The sequence below is a fragment of the Pan troglodytes genome, chromosome 8 (assembly GCF_028858775.2).
Source record: "Pan troglodytes isolate AG18354 chromosome 8, NHGRI_mPanTro3-v2.0_pri, whole genome shotgun sequence".
Taxonomy (NCBI): Eukaryota; Metazoa; Chordata; class Mammalia; order Primates; family Hominidae; genus Pan; species Pan troglodytes.
In genome coordinates, this window is record NC_072406.2 from 100,400,306 (window position 1) to 100,422,794 (window position 22,489).

At 40.3% G+C, this 22,489-nt stretch overlaps 1 protein-coding gene and 1 long non-coding RNA gene across 2 annotated transcripts in view; one reads left to right on the top strand and one right to left on the bottom strand.

Moving 5' to 3' along the window:
• LOC134807072 (uncharacterized) overlaps nucleotides 1-22,489 on the top strand; it is a 424,271-nt gene that overhangs the window by 68,204 nt on the left and 333,578 nt on the right. The gene's annotated exons all lie outside the window — the stretch shown is intronic.
• Nucleotides 1,064-22,489, bottom strand: part of RNLS (renalase, FAD dependent amine oxidase) — a 399,013-nt gene continuing 377,587 nt past the window's right edge. The window contains exon 8 of the mRNA XM_009458912.5: nucleotides 1,064-1,879. The gene's annotated coding sequence lies outside the window, so the exon portion shown is untranslated. The remainder of the gene's footprint in view (nucleotides 1,880-22,489) is intronic.

Here is a 22,489-nt window from a genome sequence, read left to right on the forward strand (position 1 = left end):
TATTCTTCCCTACGACCTCCGCTGTGGAATGCAGCTCCCCTGACACCTTGATTTTAGCTTGGTGAAGACTTGAAGCAGAGAACCCAGAAAAGCCCAATGGACTTCTGACTTACAGAACTTTAATATAATACATTTGTGCTGTTTTCGGCCACTAAGCCTGTGGTAATGTGTTATATGGCAATAGAAAACTGACACACCTTTTGTTGTATACCTGGGTCATTTTCAATTTCTCACTAATGAAATAAGACCGCCATGAACATCATTGTAGCTAAACCTTGATGCACATCTTTGACTATTTATATAGGATCAGTTTATTTAAGGGTAAGTATGCATCAGTGGTCTATGAAATTTTCAGACTTTTCATGTGCAGTGCATTGCCGAATTTAAGGAGCATCATTTCCTGATTGGGAGTTAGGCAAATGGATAAAGAAAGGCCATCATTCTTTTCTTTCAGCTATTGGTTCTAGCTATTTGGTTTCTATAGTGTTTACAGTATAACTCTTCTTTTCAGCTGGCCACAGAAGCCTTTGTGTTTTCTGTGTAGATGGAAATAATTGCTACATTTGTGGAATAATGGCCAACTCAAGAGCTGCTTGAAGAGATCTTTATGGTGAAGCTGCTCCCTAAAGTTTGAAATATTAGTCAAAGTGCATCAGACCAAGCTTTAGAACTGAAATGGAATTTGCTTTGCTCTTCAAACACCACTTATGCTGGCATTAGGGAAGGGTGTGGGGTAGGTCAAATATCCATTACTGGGCAAACAACTTGAAGTATGTTTATTTTATGGGGTTCTCTCCATATACATTCGAGTTGGTGAGAGGCTAACTGCCTCTTTTATGAGCCTCAAGGGTAGCTTTGCTCAAATACATCAACCACATCAGAACTCAAAAGTGTTGACTGGGAGGCAGCTAATGTAGATGAAGGATTTAGAAAAAAATATCACCCCAGGTGACCGGATGTACCTAACCATGTTCCCAGCTCAAAGCCAGCTCTCATCTTTCATGTTTAGAATGGCATAAAGTTTAAAACAATATTAGGTTTCAGATAACATATTTAACATTTTGGCTGTTTATTCTTTCTGAAGCCACACACTGATCATACTTTTTGCTTCAAAATGCGTGGGGGTCAGACTTTAGGATAACTCAGCTATATTCATATCTGAAATAATGAATAATGAGTAATACAGAAAGTAGCCACATTAATATATCATTCACTTTACAAAAATACCCATTCCAGCATTCTTTTAAAATATTCAAAGTCTCCAGGAAATTTAACGTTACACTTAATTTACAAAAATCAGAATTATACATAAGTAGTATACAGTGAAACTTTCTCTCTCTCTCCATGTATTTGTGTATGTGTGTGTGTGTGTGTGAGAGAGTGATTTTAAGTTCTTGTGATGTAGAACAGCTATTGCTTTTGGCAAACCAGAAACTTGTTCTTGACAAGTAATTTCATCAACAGTGAAGCTTTTTTTTGTTTGTTTTAAATTGGGACTCTAGTCAGTGACCTTAGAAACAATACCATTAGCAAGTTCAGTTGTGGAAAGGCAACCTAGTATAGTAAAAAGAACACAGATTGGGAGTTAGACAGACTGGCTTTGACTCCTACATGCCCGGCACTTACCAGTTGTGTTTTTTTGGGGAAATTTTCTGTAAACTCATTAAACTTCAGCTTACTCATCTGTAAAATGGGAACAATAATATTCATCTTGCAAAGTATGCATGCTGTCTAGCATATTAGCACACTTCTTGACACAGATTTGGGGTTCAGTGAAGAAGGTACTTTCAGTTGTCTTATCATTCCGGAGTAATATTATTCAGATGCAGGGGACCAAATCCATATTTTCCTTTGGATGCAAGCATGATGGCTTGAATGCCTTGGATGTGGAAGAGAGAAAGACATAAACAAATGAATTAATGAATAAAGCAAATAAGAGGCTGTTCTTCACTTTACATTCATGTCAGCTAATATGTGAAATTGCTCTAATAGAATTCATTTATTGGGTAGATGAAGCCTTCTTTTTCACTTTCACACAACTTCATAGACATTGAGAAAACTAATGTGTATATTAACAGTTTCCATTAAATATATAACTTTTCTATAAAAATGTAACTTCAATGCATTTAGCAAACTTCTCTGTGAAAGAACATTTTTAGTTGACATATTTGAAATTAAAGTGTCGTTTGAACTGAAATGGCACTTCCCTGGTCAAAAATCTTCAATGATTTCTCATGTTTTACAGAAAAAAATCCATACTACTTTGTTACTGATCTTATATCAGTACTTCCTCCTATCATATTTTTCATTACTCCATTAAAGTAGTTTTTATTCATCTCAGATTGATCTGTATAATATCAAAATGCATTAGTGCTATAGGGAACATCTTGTGTTTTGCCTTTTCAGTAATATCTAATGATAACTAGTTGTTTATCCCCATTCCCTGATCCATGTAATGCCAGCTTGACCAATCAGGATGTTTCATCTTCCTTACTGTAGTGATTGGTTCAGGAATGGGTAGATAATTCAAGATGGTTGGAATCAATGGCGATACTGAGACTTTTGCGGATCAACTAGAGAGAAGTCATAGTTTTCACTGCTCTATGGGACAGCTGAGAATGGTGCAAGCCTCCATCCACTGTCCACCATTTTGCTGCAACTGTTTGAGTGCCTTCCAGAATGTAAAGTTAACACAAAGGAAAAAAGAGCTGAAAGAAGATTAGAGGTACTGTTCTGGTAGTGGTGTTTCAGTCCTTAAAGATGAACTCCTGGACTTTGTAGTGACATGAGCCAATAAATTCTCTATCTGGATTCAATTTGAAATAGGTGTTCTTCGTCAGCACAGATACTTTCTGTGTGAGCCTATATTTCTCATTTCCTAAATATTCTGCCTTTTCTTCTCTACTCACTCAAGAGCTACCTGTCCTTGAAGGCCTCATTCAAGTTCCAGCTTATTGATGATACCTTATTCAACTACCCAGGCCTTGATCACTCACTCCCTGTAATACTCATAGACAATTAGTTCATTTGCGTTAAACAGTCATGTAGCTTTTTGAGTAGCTTTCTGATCTTTCCAGTATCTTTCAAGTTCTTCAATGGGTGTTTATTGGGGGGAGACATTGAAATTGAATAATCAGTATAGGTTTCTTTTTAAACTTGGTTTCAGTAATCATGCTGGGAGACAGAGATAGGTCCTTTTCTGTTCTTTTTTCTCCCCCCAGCCAAATGACTGAGAAAAAGAACTGAATTTAGCCCTCAAGTTTGCCTACACATTCATAACAACTATTATGTCTGGGACCTTAGTCCACTGAGTTAAGATGACCCATCTTTTGCATAAATAAATAGGTCACCTGAGCAACAGTCCAAGAAGATTGCTCAGACATTGCATATAGTTGACAGTAAACTAAAATTATTGTTTATGAATGTCATACCAAGCTGATCTGGTGATATTCAAGTTTATTGCTAAAGCTCAACACTATGGAATGCTTTGCTGCAACCATAAATCTTCCTATGAAGTACCTTTTTGTGTCCTGAGGTACTCCAGATCTTAAGTGGTCAGATAGCTTGTTGGCCACCAAGGTATCAATGCTCAGAGGCCGTGGAGAACAAAAGCATCAGAATGTTTTCAGCAACACCATTTTCTTTGTGCATTGGTCCCTTGCCTTTGTTCAGTCTTAAGGCAATTGAGATAAAGGAAAAACTGGATTTTTAAAATATCCTGTTGCCCTGCCTTTCCTAAAGCATCCACTGATCAGAAATATAGTCACTGAGGCCGAGGTTACATAGTAGACAAGAAAGGCAGATTGTTAATAATCTATTAGATTCAGAGTAGGTGTGCCATGAAACACAAATATGGGGACGAGAGTGGATCTGGAAGTACTGGATTTTCCTTTTACCATCTATACAACACAGATTCATTAATTCATCCTTTGTCTTATTTTCACATTTCAGTCCTTACCACCTCTACCTTATTGGCCATTAAGACCTGCTCATTTTACCTTTGAAATGCCTTTCAGTCTATCCTTTTCTCTTCATTCTCACTGCTACTGGACTAGCTTTGGTCTCATTAAAAATGTCCCTTTAATGGTCTTTTTTCCATTTATATTGTTTTTTTAATTCAATCTTTATACTAACAAGTTCATTTTGTTAAAACACAATGGAGATAACATACTATCTCTGCCTCAAAACTCTTCAAGGAGCTTCGTCTTCTACTTAGTACATTCCAATCTCCTCATCATAGTCTCTGGTGTCTTCCATGATGTGGTTCCAATTCATCTTTCATGTCTATTTTGGTCCATTTTATCACATAAGGACCCAGTGTAGATTGGGCATTATTTTCTTTATTAAACAGACACATTCTTTGACTAAGCTCTGTCAATTAACCAAATCCTAGATACTTCAAGACCTGTTCTATGAGGAGGAGTCAGAGAAAAAAAATGACAGGCTTAAGCTAACAAGGAAAAATAAAATACAGTATTAAATCTACTTCAATGGGCTATAAAAACCAGTAAAATTTTAATTAATGTCCTTTAAAATAAAACTGCATCAAATGCATTAAAAAACATTGGCCAAAGCACCTCCTAGTCTTGATTTTACTAAGCAATTTTAATGGAGAAGCCTTTTCTCACCAAGGGTCTGTTAATATTTCCAGGAAGCAGGTCCCCAAACTCTTCTTTCCTGGAAAATATTGCTTAACTGTACATTTCTAATGAAGCAAGTTCGGAGATTATGAGTGGAGACCAGAGGAGATAAGGAAAGTAAATAAATAAAATTAAATCTGCTGTTAAAATAAGAATATTTTCTAGCTTAATCAGCAAACACAAGGCAGAGAGTTTAAGCAGTCTTGAAACAAACCCAACGCTTTTTAATAAATGAGCAGAATAGGAAGTTAAATAAGGGATTCTGGCGCTGGGGTTCAGGGTCATGCAAGAAGCTAAGTTAGAAGACCACTCTTGTTTCATGTGTCTTAGCAGAATCGTCAGAGTAAAATCTGAATACCCTGATTATTTTTAAGCCCTCAGGATGGAGTTAACATCTCCCATAAATGACATATATCATATAGACGAATAGCCAAGTACTCATGCCTCACCATTCAATTCATGTAACACTTTCCCTCTCCTCAAAGAATGTGTGTTTTACACATGTCATCTCTGTTCATCTCTCGCCTCTCTGTGGAAACCCAGCAGAAGAACGTTGAGTGACTCAATCAAGGTTATGGCATGAAAGTACTTGGGAGCTGGAAGGGAACCCAAGACACCCATTCAGTGCCATACACATGAGTTCACACTGCTGGGTAAAGCACATTGCAATTGAGTGCATATTTAAGTGATATATCAGTGCTAAATGGTAACACATGTAATGCTTCCCACTTAGGATATATTCTTGGCTAGCTCTGTTGGAAAATATTATATGGAGATTTCTTTATGGTAAAAAAAAATTTTTGAGCAAAATTTAAACAAAAAAGGACAAGATCAGAAGCCCGAAATATTCCCACACCCACTTTTTGGGGAATGGTAGGGGCTCCAGCAACCTTAATTTATGGAGGCTATTAAGAGCTAAGGCAGAATTTGTACAGTTCAGGTATACTTTCTAGAGAGAATCATCAAATTAACGTAAGCAAAACCATGACCTGAAATAGAAAGTAATAGTACAAAGCAAACTCTTCATGGAAAAGAACAAAACCCTGTTACAACACTGAGCACTCAAATCTCACAACTGCCTAATCAGGGTGTTTCTGGGACTAGGAAATGTGTAGGCACCTCAGGAGTTGACAGAAAGCCCAATCTTTTGCAGGCTGAGAAACACTGGTGTCTGCTAAGAAGGCTGCTCAAAAAAAAAAAAAAAAAATATATATATATATATATATATATATATATATGACTTGTGCATCCCATGAAGGTAAAGAAGCTCCTGAGTATTTTGTTGTATAAACAAACAAATCAGTTTCTACATTTATGTTGGCATTCATCAGAGTGACAAATTAAAAGGGGGCTGGAGAAATCTTCCTTAGAACAATCGAGAATTAACCTCCAACTTCTCCTAGCCTACATTTAGATGGAGACAGATTAGGGTCATATGGTGGGACAGACATTTGCCCCTCATAGAATATCCATATGCTCCCCACATCTCTCAGCCCCTTGGCAGGAAGGTAGCCAATGAGCTGCAGCATTTGAAAACTGATGTGCTACCTTTAGCTTTCTCTTCTGCTGTCATGGTGGCCTTGAAAGTATGTGCACCAAGATTCATAGCAATAAGATGTAAGCAGATTGAGTCCCTCAGCTGTCCTGGAGGACAAGTGGTCTGGTGGGATTGAGAAATAAGCCTTTCTGGGTTAAACCACTGAGATTTAGGGAAGTATTAGCTACCACAGCACAACCTAGCTTATTCAGACTAATACACATAGGACTGAGATAACTTTTCTTGTCTTGAGGGAACTTGAATAATTATGAATAATCTCTCTTTTTCCCGATTTACCTTATTTCTTACTTTCTGACTCTTTGACACATGGTTATGACTGTAAAATTCCAGTCAATGCTTTCACATGGGCAATAGTAGACGTTTAGTATTAATAATAAATATTTAGTATTCATGGACATTTAGCATTAAATCTGCATAAAACAAACATGCATTCCTGCAGTATTGGTCCTGAAATGTTGGTGTGCATTTATTTGACACATGCCATGTCCTTTACTTGAAAATAAAAGTCCTCAGTTTCTTTTTCTTTTTTTTTGAGATGGAGTCTCGCTCTGTCACCACTGAGAGTGCAGTGGTGCAATCTCAGCTCGCTGCGACCTCTGCCTCCTGGGTTGAAGCGATTATCCTGCCTCAGCCTCCTGCATAGCTGGGACTACAAGTGTGGGCCACCACACCCAGCTAATTTTTGTATTTTTAGTGGAGATGGGGTTTCACCATGTTTGCCAGGCTGGCCTCAAACTCCTGACCTCAAGTGATCCTCCTGCCTTGGCTTCCCAAAGTGCTGGGATTACAGGCATGAGCCACCACACCTGACCTCAGTTGTTTCTTTATCTTAAAGCCGGCAGCATTAGAGACTTTTTACTAAACTGTTAATGTGACATTTCTGATGTCAGATGTATTCTGTTTCAATAGCTGTTCTTTAAAATCAGGTTTTACAAGCAGACTATTATACTACAGGTGATTGTCCAACAGAAATTTTGGGTACGATGCTTTTCCTTTTGGACCAAATTCTAAAAGCAGTTGAGCTGCAAGGGTGCATTGTATAAATGGTCTAGACAATGCAACCAGTGGCTGAAGACCCACATAATTACTGTATAAACACTAATTTGTATGCTCTTTTGGGTTTATTTCAAAATTAATTACTTAGCTTTTTTAAAAAGCTAGCTCCAATTTCTAGGAGATGCACCATAGACACAAGACTACAGTCACCAGCTACAGTTACCAGCTGAACAACATAAATAAAAAGAACAGGAGAATATTTTGGAATTCATTGTTCATTTGACCTTTATTTTGTTAGTTAAAATGATCATGTTTTTGAGTCTCTTCTTAATTGCTCTTTGAAATCTCTGTGCTTTTTGTAGGTGCAAGAGTCTTACTTTCGAATTTGAGTTAATCCTTAAAATGATGTCAATTGAAACATCCCTTTGCTGGCAGCTAACAGATGTGAGAGCCAGTTCTTAAACTGGTTCTTTGATCCGAAGTGATTACCTGGATTTCAGTTTTCTCGTTTCAAAAATGTTCTTAGAATATCAAGTTCTAATATTCTAAGCTTTCCTGGTATTGATGTACATTCTAAGGACACAAAGAGAACCACATATATGTATGTATATATGTACCTATCCATCTAAATAAATGTGTGGGTATGTATGCATAGATAGATGAAAGTATTAATATATACATTCTCTTAACATTTCAGATATGACTTTAAAAGCTGTTAAGAGAGGCCAACATTTAAATACCATTTCCCTATGTCATTCATCTTATAATTATTCACATTTGCCTTTTGTGACTTTGGAGTGTCAATAACTTATTGTTTTACTCTGTGTATTTTAGGTTGATCAACAAAGTAACAACTTGGATCTCTATAGGGATATAGTAATAATTTTGCATATAGAAAACTTATCGTGGGGTTTAACCAGAACCTATGAAAATTACTCTTCCAAGATAATAATAATAAACAAAAAAAATAATGAATCAGGGAGGGAGAGAGGAAGATAGGGAGGAAAGAAGGGAGATACGGTTTAGGCTGCATGGGATGCTTTCTTATGCCAGGGACTACTACTGTTCTTATTCCCCACAGTACTTGGTGCCTTGCACTGTGCCTGGCATGCAATAGGCAGTCAATAAGTATTTGCTAACTGAATGACAGTTTCAGAGTGGTTGACTGAAACAGAAGTTTTAGCATTTAAACAATGAATGACTGATTTTCAATTATTCTTATCTCTTAATGAATCTTTGACCAGGCATGCAATGCAGCGAAGCACTGGGGGATGAAAGTTTATGACATCTGTATTGTTTTAAAGGAGTAAAAATTGTTTTTCTGTCCATTCTCTGCGCCTTTACAGCTGTCTTAATCAAGGGTGGCCAGCATATTTAAAATACTGACCGAGTGCCCCTTCAGCATCCCCCCTTCGAAATGTCATAACCAGAACCATGACTCCTTCTTGGGGTTAGGGATGACTGAATGATGGTAGGAAGTGTGATCATAGATGAGGGCAGAGGGATTAGGGCCTCTGCCCTGGGATCAACCCTGTGTTTGGGGTCCCCACTCTTTGGTACTCTTTCTTCAATTTCTCTGAACCGCTGAGTTCTGAGTCTTCCCTGCCTTCAACTTATATAATTGTCTAACTCCTCAAGCTGTTTTTTTCTCCCTAGATTTTCAACTGATGGTCTGCTGTGATGTAGAGGAACTGCTTCATTCTTTCAATCCCTCAGACCTGGACTTCTCATTCACCATCTGTTCTGATCTTGGCGACCTGCCTGAGACTTTGAGCCACATCTGAATCCTTGGCTGTTCTCTTCTGCTGCCTACACCCTGGCCTGACCCAGAGAACTTCATAAGGACACAGACAAACATAGGAGAAATAGTTACAGGACATGGCACATAAAGGGAAGGCCTATGTGAATTAGAGAGGTGAGGGATGATTTCCCAGAGGAAGTGGGACATGAAGGGTAGATTAACTCAGTTTTTCCTCTTCCCGTTGGTAGTAAGTGTTGCATGAACCCACATGTAATAAAATGGAATGTCTTTAGCATGCTATAATATATTAAGGCTCTTTATTCTTTTACAGCAAGTTTTCTAGTTTCCATACATTCTAAGATTTCTCTATTTTCCTTATATGCTATAAGCGCTTTATGGCCTGAGTTGGTTGGGCATAGGTTCCTGTGTTCTCCACCCTCCTCCTCCTCCCTTGTTTATACACATCTGTCCTTGCTTATTTCCCATCTTCTCAGATCATAGTTCATGGTCTGAAACAATCATCTCAGAGCTGGCTTTCCTCTTGGGGATCAACTGATTCAGCCATGTCTGCCATATTTTGTGCCGCCATCCTCACTACATCCTGAACAGGCTTCTCCAAGCGGTGAGGTCCAACGTGGGTCTTGTCCAGGGCAGACGGAAGCCCCCAGGGCCAAGTGACAGGCTTGTTCTGGCTCTGCCTGGCTCAACTCAGGGATTGGAAGGGGAGGCACAGAATTGTGCCAGGAGCTTTCTCTATGGGCTCCTCTGCTTAGACCCAGCTGGCTTGGCTTAGCAACAGTGACATCGAGGGGGCAGGATTCACGTTCCCTTTTCAGAGGCTTTGGCAGCCTCTGCAGCTGTAGCGGTGGCTTGCCAGTCTTCCCACCCACACCAATCTTTAAAGGGGGCTCATCTGTTACCTTCCATTGACTCAGCAGCTCCCTTCTTTGGATGAGCATTGTATAGGGTGTCTACCTGCCACGGCAAGTAGGAGAATTTTGGAGAAGTTAAGGAATTACAGCCTGTACTGTACTCTTGGGTCTGAGTCCCAGGGAGTTCTCCCTCTTTTTAGTTTCTTTTTTTTCTGCATGTGTCTTTATCTATTAATTTTAATTAATTTTTTTCATTGACAAATAAAAATTATACGTATTTATGGTGTATGATGTGATGTTTAATATAAGTTTACATTGTGGATTAATCAAATCAAGTCAATTAACCTAGAGAGTTCTATAGGATGAAATATACTTCTTGCTTAAGAAAAGGATGTTTTGATTTTTTCCCCTTTATTAAAGAAACCAAATGCAGGGATTAGAAGGCAAAGAGGTAAAACAGCTGAGCTATGCTCCTGGGGAGCCTGTGCTAGCTCCATTGTCAAGAGAGAATATGTTTTGGTTGCTTCTGTCATCAGAGAAGCTCAGTCGAAGCTACTCTCAATCTTCAAAATTAGCAGCAATGTAGTTATGTGTAGGAAAACATCCTAGACCAGGAAAGAGGAGCCCAGCTATTGCTGTGAGCCTTTGGGTGAAACACTATCTTGGGTCCAGTTTCCTCACTTGTGTGTAAAGCGAGGTCTGAGATCTTGACTCTGGCTTTAATGTACTTTTGAGAACATGCCATCCCTTGATTTGTATACCTGTTGGCATTATCTACTGTGGTGTCTTCAGCTTGGGGTGCCCCATAGGCTCTTCTTCTATACCTTTGTCTCCAACTCATGATGAAAGAGTTTATTTAAACCACAGCACAGAGATATATACCCATGGGGTACCTAGGAGTAGCACAAGTACGTAAGGCACTTTCTCAACAAAAAAGCCAGATTATCTTTATGTTCTTTGTCAGGGTAGCCCCGCTGAAACACTGTGCTTCCCATGCTGTGTTCCTTGTATTGTTTAAAGAAACATGCACCACGGGACCTTGCTGCCTGGATAACATGGACACCCCTATGGTGGATTTTAGTTTCTTCATCTGTAAAATAAGAGAATCCTATCTGCCTTGTAGGTTTGAGAATCAAGTGAATTAATATTATGTAAATTATTTAGCACAGCACCCGGCACATGGGAAGTGCTTGCTAAATATCTAAGTACCCATGAAATGTTGGTAGATACACTACTTAAAAAAATAAATTAAAAGCCTTAAATAAAAGAAGTTTATTTGGAAAATCTGGGTTGATCAAAGTCAGACACATCTTTTTCTTTAGTATTTAGAATATTTAATGCCATCCCATGTGGGGGAATTTTGAAACTTCATCAGAGACTATGGAGGGCCTAGAGTGTTGTTTGGAATTTTCCACACCTACTTGACTGTGGAGTTGCTTTCGTGAAACACCTAATATGGTCTCAGGGACCCTGAATGAGTTCATGGAACATAGTTTTGGGAACATGGCTCCAAGAACATGAAATCCTCTTGCTAATTTGTGCAACCTTCATCAAAAGTCTCTTCTGCTGGTTTGGTTCTCAGGGACTGCTTATCCAGAGGGATATCTGTCACTTTTGTGCTGTCTTCTACTTATACTTTTAGTATTTATAGGAAAGCTGCCATTTGTATTTACACTTTTACTTGAGTAACTACCTGCTAACTTTAAAGATTGAGAGTAGTTTAGGTGGTGGTACCCTGTTGAAGGAAGCAGTTTAAAATAAGTGTATATTGACATGGAGTTAGCATGGCTGGCTGCCTTGGTGAAAGAGCATGGACAACTAACCTACCTCCACTCATTCCTGACATCGAAGTATAGTACTGGCTTTGTGAATAAGGAGAGGTGATCTTTGTGCTCCTGAGGTTAATGAGAGCCAGGAGCCTGGAAAATCTGGAAATTCTCCTTACACTCTTCACAGGACCTGCAAACAATCACATCTCTTACCTGTCACCCACAACTTAATGGTCAACAGGCCTCTAGAGAGCCGAGTCTGCAGGTGGAAAATGGGAACTGAGAAGAAGGGGAAAGGTGCAGCTAGACCCACAGAGCGAGTGTGTGCCTGCATGCCTTATTGACTCACCCTAGAACTGTTTAGAGCTACGGGAATTAGATTAGGAATCAGAATCTCCCAGGATCAAGGACCTGGGTGGTCCTTTGGCTCCCCACAGAACAGAGTGCGAACACATTAGCCAAGCAGTCAGAACCTTCACAAACGGGGTCAATTTCACTTCTCTCCCTCACATACCAATGAAACCTTCCTCTTCACTCATCTGGGACCACTATCCCCACCCCACCACCACCCTGTACATTTCTGCCTCTGAATCTTTGCTTGAATAACTTTGTTTCCATGTCTTCTGTCAAAATCATACGTATTTTTTAAGAGCAAACTCAAGAAATATCACATATGCTTCCCTGATCCTTCCTCCCATGCCTACCTAGTCTCCCTCCATCGGGAGAGCCAGGTTCCCCTCTCCTATTTACTGTAGTTTCATATGCTGCATTTTGAGTTCATCTTGCTCCACTTTACATTATGAGTTTTGGGGTACACATGATCTCCACTCAGAAAATAATTTATTTGAGGGCAAGGACTGTGCTGTTTTTATCTATGTCCCTGGCCACATCTTAATGAGTTTGTGCTACAACAAAATTAGCTAAAACCAATTATTTAGACACACTGACCCACTACAATGTGGTTTTCTTAGTGTCAAAATTCGACATGCATGTGTCTATTAAGAGCTATTTATTTCGCATTGGTCATCACTACTCCTCTTGGCTAATTGTTTTGCAAGCACAGGTGATTTTTCTTATTTTTCTAAGCTTACTAAATATGAAATCACGTCTACATGCCTAATAATGGCATTCAAGACTCTCACCATCTGGGCTCAATATATCTTTTGGGCATGTGGAAATGGGGTGTAAACTCTCCAAATTCTCTTCAAAGAACAGCTGGGCCTAAAGCAGGATTTCTCAACCTCAGCCTGGTTGACACTTTGTGCTGGAGAAGGCTTTGTTGTGGAGGGGTGTACTCTGCATGACAGGATGTTTAGCAGCAACTCTGTCTCCACCCACCAGATGCAAGTAGCATTCCTCACTGTCCCCCCTCATGCTGAGATTGTGATAGCCAAAAATGTCTCCAGATACTGTTAAATGTAGAGAGCAAAATTGCTCCTGGTTCAAAAGCACTGGTCTAGAGGTCTCCCATATTTTCCTCTGAGTCCTGGGACAAAGTGGCTCAAGCCTCCTTCTCTGATGACCCAGGTGATATCTCTCTCATCTTGGGCCAATCACAAATGAATATAGCCAGGGAGAGGCAAGTGCTTTCTGAAAAGCAAGAATAGGTCATGCTTTGTCATTCACTGGTAGAGTCAGAAATAAGCCATAATACAAATGACTAAGAGTAAACCAAAGACAATCAGAAAGGTAATTAGACCAGTGATGTTCAAAGTCTTGTTTGTAAACCACATCTTCTGGAGAAATGATTAAAAATGGAAATTTTGCGGGTTATTATCTAGGTCTACTGTACTGAAATCTGGATTTTTAACAAACTCCCAAGGGGATTCTTATGCATCCAAGAGTATGAGAACCACTGTATTCAATAGCAATGCTTATTTACTTATCTTCAAAAATTGTTTATTTTGAAATAACCAGGGGCAGAATACTAAATAGTACAAAAAGAGGAACTAGGCTTTATATAATAAAAAGTACTGTATCTTAACTTTGTTTTCTTTTTTAGCTTAAGTGCTTCCTAAGACTAACACAATCCATATGTTCATGGAAAACAAAAATCCCCACCAGAATATGAGGTTGGTCAGGCATACTCGAGTGAGTCTGTCAAGCCCTAAGACCTGGTGGGTGTTGGATCCAAATTCCCTCTTCAACACAGTGTAAGCATCCAATGCATTCATCATCCCCTTTTCAAAATGCTTGGTCTGTGCTGCTTCTTTTTCCTGACCCTGAATGAGATATTTTTGAGACTTAAAAGGAAAAGTAAAAAGGAAAGCCAGCTTAGATAAGGTGCTCTTTGGCAAAAGAATAGGATAAAATGCATTGTAATTGCTTCTAAATTAGTTACCTTATCTGATTTGGGTCTGTCTTTTTATAAGCAAAGCTCAAAACACTTAACCCCTAGTTGTCCAGTTGTAGTGCAACTAAAGCCACTAAAGCTCTGAACCTAGTGAGTGGATAGACAATACTGCTTTTTGTGCAGAGAACATAATTTCACGCCCCCCTCCTTTGCTACCCTCCATTGCCTGGCAACAATGCTGGGCACACCATGGGAGATCTGTAACTACTTGCTGAATGGAAGGAAGGGCTGAACAACCCTGTAGACCCTGTAGTTTGGGGTAAGAAGACATCTGGATGCTGACCTGTACACCAAGCTACATGAAGAATTTCCCCATAGTTCATTAGAGAGTGGGAGCAAGAGGGTACCCAGATGCCACACAGACCCCAAGAAAGAGCTCATCAAGTTTCCTTGCCTCTTGGGAACTGAAATAGTTAGCACTGTGGAGCTTGCCTAAATAGAATAGAAAAGAAAATGATACCAGGGAGATTTCTGCTGAAAAGACAGACCTATCCAGTTTTTCATTGGAACCATCTCCCTGATTCAAAAACAGCCCCATCATTAGAACTGCTGGGCCAACTCAACAAAATGTAAATACAGCTCTATCCAGTAATGTGACATTGCTAGAGGCATTCCCTGGCTTTCTGTAATAAAATATGACCTGAGTCCTTTCCAATTTATGTTTCTAGGGTCTTTTGTCTTTTTGTTTAATTAGGATACTTGTTCCTATTTGTCATGCAGTTAGGATGGCGTCTGTGTTTACAGATTACAGAGGTGTAGATAAAATGGGGACTCTGAGACCCAAGTGCAAAGGTTTGCATTTTTCACAGAAATTTTCCAAATGCTACTTTTATAGATGGTTGAAATTTGAGACTTGAGGGATCTCTCTTTTTAGTCAGGCTTGCCTAATATTTTGGCATCCTACAATTTCGTATACTTTGTAAGGAAAAAGAAGGGGAAAGTGGGAGGGTGGGAGGGTTTGTCTTTAATTGTCTTCTTTGTTAGAGAAATGAGATGTGGTGTTTTATTCATAGGCAAAGCCCTTTCTGGCAAATCGTTTGAAAGTCAGGGGGATTGTATAGATCCTCTCTATCTATTCTATTCCCTCTACATTAGCCATTCCTTTCCAAATCAGAAAATGTCTTTGGTAGATGGAATTATTGACCTCATGCTTCAGCTGTTTTTGGGTCCACACCCTTTGCCATGTGATATTGCAGTCCCTCCCACAAAAGGCAGAGTCAATTTTTCCACTGGCTGTGACTTGCTTTGGTCAATGCAGTGTGGATGGCTGTGACCATGTACCAGTTCTGCACTTGGACTATAAGAGGCATCATTTCTCTCTCAGTTATCTGCTTCCCCTCAGCTTGAAGCCTAGATGAATACATAAAGAACCCACAGCATGGGGCTAGGTGTAGCCAGACTTATAGCTTGAGGTAGAGCCACCTAGGTGAGCCCAGTTTAGACGAGACAATGCCCGGGTGACCTGCAGACCCGTGGGCAAGAATAAGTGGTTATTGTTTTAATTAATCCACTGAAGTAATCCATTACTTGTTACTCAGTAATAGCCAATTGATAAAATACCCTCAATCCCCTCATCTCTCCAGTTTATATATTAATTCTCAGCCCAATATGTTTTGGGGCAAATGGAGAATTTTTCTAGCCCTTTCCAAATGCTGCAAGAGCTAATTCTATACATTGGATACAGTGACATGTTGCTAGACATCAGCTCCTCCTTCTAATTAATAATGATTCTGGGAGATGGACCACATCTTCCAATCTTTTTGTCCATGGCATTGAGCTTGTACAGGAGATGAAAGTGCATGCGTGACTTTGGGATCCAATCTTGGAAATAAGTAAAGCTTCTGCCACTTAATAGCTATGTAACTTTGGCGAGGCCATTTTGTTTTTCTGAATCTCAGTTTCTCCATCTGTTGAGGTTGTTGGGAAAGAGTTGGTAGAGAGAATAAAGTGTTCAGCACATAGTAAGTGTTAAATAAATAATTGGCAGCTCTTAGTATGTTTGTGTAATAAATAAATAAAGACTGTTTTCTTTTAGCATTGGTGACCTGCTCTTCTTTGTAAGGTCCTTACCTCTTCTTTCCTGCCCAATATGGCACCTTCCTGGGGCACTTCCTGGGGCCCGGCTGTTGGGTCTGCTATTGCATGTCAGCAGTGTATCTTCCTTCCCTAATCCCTACTCAGTAGCTCCTGTCATGGTAGGTGTCAAGCAGTGGTTAGATGGTGCTCTGCAATTCTAACAACAACCACAGCAATTCGAATAATAAGAGATAATTATTGAGTTCTAACTAGATTCAAACACTACCTGGATGATGTAATTTTTAAAGAAACCCAATGACATGGATTGAATTGTTTCCCCCTCAAATTCATGTTAAAACCCTAACCCCCAATGTGACTATATTTTGAGACAGGGTCTTTAAGAGTAATTAAGGTTAAATGAGTTCCAAGGGTGGGGCCCTAATTCAATAAAATTGGTGGCCTCATTAAAGGACGAGGAGATAGGAGTTTGCTCTTGCTAAATTTGCACAGAGGAAAGGCCGTGTGTAGGCACAGTGAGAAGGTGGCTATCTACAAGCCAAGGAGGGGGTCTTCACCAGAAACTCACCATACTGGCACCCTGATCTTTACTTCTAGACTCCAGAAATGTGAGTAAGTAAGTTTCCATTGTTGAAACCACTTAGTCTGTGGTATTTTGCTAACAAAGCCCAAATGACTATAAAACAACCCCTGTGGTGAATACTATCATCTCCATTTTCCAGTAAGAAAACTGAAGTTCACAGGGAGGAAGTGACTGACTCTTGATCCCACCTCTAGAAGATGTTGAACCCAGCATTCCCAGGCCAGCAGCCCCACCCCAGGCCCTGTGCTTTTCATCACTCTGCTCTCCTGGGTAGTGAGTTGCTCTGACCACCTTAGTCGTTGCAGGCAGCTTTCAGGCCTGGGCAGAATCCATACAGCCACCAACGTGTAGAGACCTGATGCCAAGAGAGCAGAGCATAGGCTCGTGCATTTCAGAGGTGGAGAGAGGCAAGCATGTGGCCTGTGAGCAGGGTTTCTTTTGATCAGGGTAGACCTTTCGGGAGCAGCCCAACGTTATTAGAGGGAAGGCTACCTAGGAAAAAGAAACCTAAAACAATACATTGCTTTGGTTTTTTGGTAGCAATAAATTCTTTATTGTGTAAATAGTTTCATACGATGCATATTTTATCAAGTTTTATGCCTGATGATATGGTTTGGATTTGTGTCTCTGCCCAAATCTCACGTTGAATTGTAATCCCCATTGTTGGAGGAGGGGCCTGATGGGAGGTGATTGGATCATGGGGGCAGATTTCCCCCTTGCTCTTCTCATGATAGTGACTGAGTTCTCATGAGATCTGGTTGTTTAAAAGTGTGTAGCACCTCCCCCTTCTCTTTCTTCCTCCTGTTTCAGCCATGTAGCATGCCTGCTTCCCCTTCCCCTTCCACCATGATTGTAAGTTTTCTGAGGCCTCCCCAGCCATGCTTCCAGTGTAGCCTGTGAGCCAATTAAACCTCTTTGCTTCATAAATAACCCAGTGTCAAGTAGCTCTTATAGTATAGCAGTGCAAGAACAAACTAATACACCTTGCATAAGGAACACAGCTGGTTGTATGATATTATTAATACTAATAAAAGTGTAACAAGGCATTTTTGAAGTATCTCTCATTTTCTCCTCCTCAGTGATGTCAGCCTCTCTCCCTGCACTCATTCCACCATTTTGGCCCCAGCAAAGACTCCAGAGCAAACAACACCTCGGAAAGGAGAAGGAGGAAATGATGTTGGGGAAATTGGTGTCCTACAGGAAAGGGTAGGAAATCTCACTGTTTCTGCCCCCAGTGAAAGGTGAGGAGACGAGAAGTGGTTAGGGGTTCATGCCCTTATGTCCCCACGTCCTCCAATCTCAGAGTGGAAGCCTGAACTAGTGGGAGAGGGAGACACTGCTGTGCGGTGGAAACATCTAGATAGATTTAAGGAGAGTTGAGAATCTGAAATCTAGAGGCTGCCTTCTTTGGGTGTGGCCTGGGGGGTCCTGTGTACCTCTACATCAGATATTTGTCAACCTCAGCACCATTGACATTTTGGCCCAGATAATTCTTTGTTGTTGGCCGTCTGTCCCATGCACTGTAGGATGTTTAGCAGCAACTCTGGCCAGTAGTACCTCCCAGTTGTAATAACCAAAAATGTCTCCCGATACTGCCAAATGTCTCCTGGAAGCAAAATTGTGCATCCCACCCCATGATGGTACTCAGAGGTGCTGGGAAGGCCAGCGGTACTGTAGAGGTCTGGAGCAAGTGACTGGATCCATGATTGTCAGTGTCATCAATGCCAGTGCAGGACGAAGACACACTCACTGCAGAGAAAAGCAAGAACCAGAGGTGGGCCTATGGGTCCCTGGCCTTCACCTCCCATATAGACCCTCTGACTCCATTTTTGGTGAGAAGTAGAGGGAAGGGAAAACATCTAGATGACCTAAACAAGACGAAGTCATTCCCCCAAAAAAGCGTTCAAGCCAGAGAGATTGAGGTCACTTAAGTTGACATATTTAAAATCTTTCCTTCCCTGACGAGTGGTGGCTCATGCCTGTAATCCCAGCATTTTGGGAAACTAAGGCAGGAGGATCCCTTCAGCCCAGGAGTTTGAGACTAGCCTAAGCAACATGGCAAGACCCTGTTTCTGCAAAAAATACAAAAGTTAGCTGTTCATGCTGGCATATGGCTGTTGTCCCAGCTACCCAGGAGGCTGAGGTGGGCCAATTACTTGAGCCTGGGAGGTCAAGGTTGCAGTGAGACATGATTGCACTACTGCACTCCAGCCTGGGTGACAGTGTGAGACTTTGTCTCAAAAATTAAGTAAATAAATAAACTCTTCCCTTCCCAACTACCCACAGAGGTGAGGGACTCCTGAAGAATATTACATCCACAATGGCAAAATTAGAAAACTACATTTTCTTTGCACATCTGAAAAGCAGTGTGAATCCATGATGTGGTAAAGGTAGTAATAACAATAGCAGCTACCATGTATCACATGCTTACTGCACACTTAGTACTTTGCAGGGATTGTCTCCTTTAACCCTTTAACCAGCAGTCCTAGGAAGTAGATGTTTCTATTGTGGTCTTTTCCTTACCTATGAGGTCCAAGTGATGGAAAGTGATGAGGCATAGATACACACCCAGTCTAGGTGATTCCAGAGCCCAGATGCCTCATGACCCTACCACATTGCTTTCTTACTGCTGTAGTGCTTTGTATCTATGTCTGTCTCCAATTCATTCATTTATTCCTTTGTGGTACTTGTAGAACAAATCGTGCCATTCCATTTATTCTCCATAGCAATGTTTAAAGAGAGCTTTTCCAGCATTTAATTCCTATTGAGCAGGGATTTCTTTCTCTGTAGAGAGCTCAAATACTCTCAAGAACTGAGAAGGAACTAAAGGGACATTTGTTGTAGTAGATTATTCACGGTAAAGAATTTGCTGCACCCACAGCAACAAAGAACTGTTTGTGTGTAGACTGCAAGGGTCACTCTGAATACCATAAGCAGAGCATTGAACAATGAACTTATCTCCTGGTCCCGGGAAGTGGTCCACAGTAACAATGCTTTGTAGATAGAGCTACTGGCTACTCTTAGGCTTCCCAGTGCCACTCTTTTTCTGAAACAGCCAAGGACTTAGCATTTTCAAAGATAAAAGTCAATTCCATTAAAATGAATCCTTTTTTTTTTTTTTTAACAACTAATAGTTTCTATTTAAAAATAGCTTTTGGTCTATTTACAGTGTCTTCATGTCCCTGACCTTTCTTAGCAATCAGCTTCTTGTCTGGGTATGGAGAGCAGAGGCCATAGACCAGTCATTGGATATTGAAAAGTTTGGTTCCTTTAAGATGGTTGCATCTTTAAAATTACTGGTGTTGGTAGATTTAATTATGTTCGAAGATAATTTCTGTTTTCTATTTAAACACTGACTATGGCAAATTAGAAATGGCTGGAAATTTTCTGACATTCCTTCCATGGAGCAGTGGGTTTTAGTTCTTCTCTATTTGAACCCATGTTGGCTTGTGACATTTTGATGAACAGAAGAGAGTGAAAGTGATGCATGCCAACCCTGGGCCTAGGCTTTAAAAGGACTGGCAGCTTCCACTTTGTTCTGTTGGAACACTGAGGTTCCATGGTAAAAGTCTGACTACCCTGAGGCTGTTGTGCTGTGAGAGGCACAAGCCACATACAGGGGCTCCGGCAGATAAATTGTCATGGTGGGGGTGAAAAGAAGTTGAAGAATCAGATAGGTGAGCACAGAAGCCATCCAGAATCTCAGAAATGGATCCTCCAGTCCCAGCTGCTACAGTTGACACCAAGGAGCAGAGAGGTGAATCACCTCGCTGAACCCTTCTTAGATTCTTGACCCACAAAATTGTGAGCCAAAAAAAAAAAAGGTTGCTTTAAGTTTTGGGGTAGTTTATTACACAGTAACAGATGACCAACTTTTCAATTTCTAAAGATTGTTACAGCAGATCCTAAGAAACTTCTCAGGTATCCAGAGATGTGAAAACACCAGAACTAACAGCTACTTGTCTTACAGCTAGGGCATTAACCATTATTTTAACAGCTTTGTGACTATCAGATAAAGCCATTTTTTGATCTTCCAATTTCTTAAGAAGATATTTATTACTGCCACTAAGTTCAGAATTGTGTTTTTACATGTTACTATGAAGACACATGCACACATATGTTTATTGCAGCACTATTCACAATAGCAAAGACTTGGAACCAACCCAAATGTCCATCAACGATAGACTGGATTAAGAAAATGTGGCACATATACACCATGGAATACTATGCAGCCATAAAAAATGATGAGTTCATGTCCTTTGTACGGACATGAACGAAGCTGGAAACCATCATTCTCAGCAAACTATCACAAGGACAAAAAACCAAACACCGCATGTTCTCACTCATAGGTGGGAATTGAACAATGAGAACACATGGACACAGGAAGGGGAACATCACACACTGGGGCCTGATGTGGGGTGGGGGAAGGGGGGAGGGATAGCATTAGGAGATATACCTAATGTTAAATGAAGAGTTAGTGGGTGCAGCACACCAACATGGCACACGCACACATATGTAACAAACCTGCACATTGTGCACATGTACCCTAAAACTTAAAGTATAAAAAAAAATTGTATTTTTAGTTTCTTTCTCATCACTTTTACCCCACCCTGTACCAGCACTCCATGGCAGAGCCCCTTGTGAGGGGACTCAGTCCAGCCCTGGTAGCCAGGGTCCTTCCTTTGTCCTTCTGCCACCTTATCCATGAGCAGAGTTTATTCAACTTCAAATGCAGAGAGGGCACAAAGGACATTGTGATTTGTGTTATCAAGTTTCCTTCCTTCAGAACAGGCACCTGAGCTGTTCTACTGGGAGCCAAGAAAGGACAGCTCCCAGGACAGCAGGATTCGGGCAGGCTCCTGCATTATTTGCCTCTTGACGGGGTGCCCTGGTCCCTCAGATTCACCTCATCGTGTACACAGCTGCTACATACAGCAAACCAAAGCCCTGGATTCCCCCATGGCACACAGGGCTACATTTCTGTGGCCACGTGTTCCTTGCAAACACTGGCCACATAACCTGGGGAAGGGGCAACTCACAGGATAATCCAGTTCAGCAGACTTCCTGCAGTTTAAACTGCTCTTGGTGGAGAGACCTTTCAAGAGGAGACCCTTTTGGCTTTCTCTGTCATTTCCTAGCTGAGGTCCAGGATAAAGGAGTCTCCACTACATTTGCCCTAGTCCTACTCAAGGAAAAGCACTTTAACTTTCAGAGACTAAATAGTTTTCCAAAATGGAAAAGAAAATCCACCTGTGTAAATGATGGGAATCTTATGCTCAGCGAGATAGTTGGGTTGGGAAAAACAGTTAAAACTCCAAGATGAATAGAAGGATAGCAAAAAGTGTGTGTGTGTGTTTGTGTGTGTGTGTGTGTGTATATATATATATGTATAAATATATATATATACATATATATATATTTCAAGAGAGAAACTCCTAAACCTTAGACCAACATTTTAAAAGAGTGGTTCAAGGACCGTTTACATCAGAATTACACAGGAAGCCTGCTAAAATAAAGATTCCAGAGCTCCATTCTGGACCTACTGAATCAGGCTCTCTGGGGCTGAAAATAGAAATTTTCAGTGGCTCTCCAAGTGGTGCATGTGCTCACTGAAGTCTGAGAATGGTTGCCTTAGATTTATTTTACAAACAAATTTCATGAAACATTTTTTGAGAAGTCGATACAAATATTTATTATAAAATAATATAATTATATTAACTGTAGGAACATAGAGATACATGTTAGTTTTAATATGTGAGTAGTGTTATGTCATATATTAATATCTATACTAATATTACTATTATCCAGTTAAAGTAATACTAGCTGGATAATAACAGCCACAATAATAATGGTTAACATTTATCGAGCACTTACCAGGTGTTGTGTTCAGTCTTACACAAGTATTTTCTCATTTAATGTTCACCACGGAAACTTTAGGTGCTC